The sequence below is a fragment of the Myotis lucifugus genome, unplaced genomic scaffold (assembly GCF_000147115.1).
Source record: "Myotis lucifugus unplaced genomic scaffold, Myoluc2.0 scaffold_38, whole genome shotgun sequence".
NCBI classification, from domain to species: domain Eukaryota; kingdom Metazoa; phylum Chordata; class Mammalia; order Chiroptera; family Vespertilionidae; genus Myotis; species Myotis lucifugus.
Window position 1 is genome coordinate 90,202 of NW_005871086.1, and position 2,655 is coordinate 92,856.

Genomic DNA, 2,655 nt, shown 5'->3' on the forward strand with positions numbered 1-2,655 from the left:
CCCACATACATAAGAAACTTCTGGAAGATATCAGGGGAGAGATCGACAACAATACAATCATAGTAGGGGACTTTAATACACCACTGACTTCACTGGATAAATCCGCTAGACAAACAATCAGCAAAGAAACAGCAATCCTAAATGACTCACTAGATCAGATGGACTTAATTGACATCTTCAGAACACTTCACCCCACAGCTGCGGAATATACATTCCTCTCAGGTGCTCATGGGACATATTCAAAAATAGACCACATATTGGGTCACAAGCAAAGTCTCCCCAAATTCAAGAAGATTGAAATCATAAAAAGCATCTTCGCAGACCACGATGGCATAATGTTAGAAATAAACTACAATAAAAACAACTCAAAATACTCAAACACTTGGAAACTGAATAGCATGTTATTAAATATTGATTGGGTTACCGATGACATCAAAGAAGAAATTAAAAACATCCTGGACACTAATGACAATGAAAACACAACAATCCAAAACCTTTGGGACACAATGAAAGCAGTCCTGAGAGGGAAGTTTATAGCTCTACAGGCCTATCTCAAAAAACAAGAAAAAATGGTAGTCAATCATCTAACTCTACAACTCAAAGGATTAGAAAGAGAGCAACAAGAAAACCCCAGAGTGAGCAGAACGAAGGAGATAATAAAGATTAGAGCAGAAATAAATGACATAGAGACCAAAAAACAATACAGAAAATCAATGAAACCAAGAGCTGGTTCTTTGAAAGGATAAACAAGATTGACAAACCCCTAGCCAGGCTCACCAAGAAGCAAAGAGAGAGGTCCCAAATAAACCAAATCAGAAACGATAGAGGCGAAATAACAACAGACCCCACAGAAATACAAATGATTGTTAAACAATAATACGGGCAACTCTACTCCAACAAACTAGACAACCTGGAGGAAATGGACAAATTCCTAGAAAAATACAACATTCCAAAACTCAATCAGGAAGAATCTAAAAACCTCAATAGGCCAATAACTATGGAAGAAATTGAAGCAGTCATCAGAAAGCTTCCAGCAAACAAAAGCCCAGGGCCAGACGGCTTCACAGGGGAGTTTTACCAAACATTCAAGGAAGAACTAAAACCTACCCTCCTCAGACTACTACAAAAAATTCAAGAGGAAGGAACACTTCCAAGCTCATTCTATGAAGCCAGCATCACCCTAATACCAAAACCAGGTAAAGACAACACAATGAAAGAGAATTACAGGCCAATATCCCTCATGAACATAGATGCCAAAATCCTCAACAAAATCTTAGCATATCGGATCCAGCAGTACATCAGAAGGATCATACACCATGACCAAGTAGGATTTATCCCAGAGATGCAAGGATGGTACAACATCCGTAAATCAATAAATGTGATACATCACATAAACAAATTGAAAGAAAAAAACCACATGGTCATATCAATTGATGCAGAAAAAGCATTCGACAAAATCCAACACCCATTTTTGATAAAACTCTCAGAAAGGTGGGAATAGAAGGATCATACCTCAACATAATAAAAGCCATATATGACAGGCCCACAGCCAACATCATACTCAATGGACAAAAACTAACACCATTTCCCCTAAGAACAGGAACAAGACAGGGATGCCCACTCTCACCACTCCTGTTCAACATAGTACTGGAAGTATTAGCCATTGCAATTAGGCAAGAAGAAGAAATAAAAGGCATCCAAATTGGAAAAGAGGAAGTAAAACTGTCCTTATTTGCAGATGACATGATATTATACATACAAAACCCTAGAGACTCCATCAAAAAGCTACTAGACTTAATACATGAATTTGGCAATGTAGCAGGATACAAAATTAACCCCAAGAAATCTGAGGCATTTCTATACTCCAATAGTGAACTTTCAGAAAGAGAGATTATAAAAACAATCCCATTTACCATCGCACCAAAAAAATTAAGATACCTAGGAATAAACTTAACTAAAGAGGTTAAAGACCTCTACTCAGAAAACTACAGGACGTTGAAAAAAGAGATAGAGGAAGACATAAAGAGATGGAAGAACATACCATGTTCTTGGATTGGTAGACTCAACATCATTAAAATGTCCATACTACCCAAAGCAATCTATACATTCAACGCACTTCCCATTAAAATACCAATGGCCTTCTTCAAAGATCTAGAACGAACTCTCCGAAAATTCATCTGGAATAAAAAAAGACCCCGAATAGCTGCAACGATCCTGAGAAAGAACAAAGTAGGTGGGATCTCAATGCCAGATATCAAGCTGTATTACAAAGCCACTGTTCTCAAAACTGCCTGGTACTGGCACAAGAACAGACATATAGATCAGTGGAATAGAATAGAGAGTCCAGAAATTAGCCCGAACCAATATGCTTAATTAATTTTTGACAAAGGAGGCATGAACATACAATGGAGCCAAGATAGTCTCTTCAATAAATGGTGTTGGGAAAATTGGACAGATATATGCAAGAAAATGAAACTAGACCACCAACTTACACCATACACAAGAATAAACTCAAAATGGATAAAGGACTTAAATGTACGACAGGAAACCATAAAAATTCTAGAAGAATACAAAGGCAACAAAATCTCAGACATATGCCAAAACAATTTCTTCACTGATACAGCTCCTAGGGCAGTTGAAACTAAAGAGAAATGA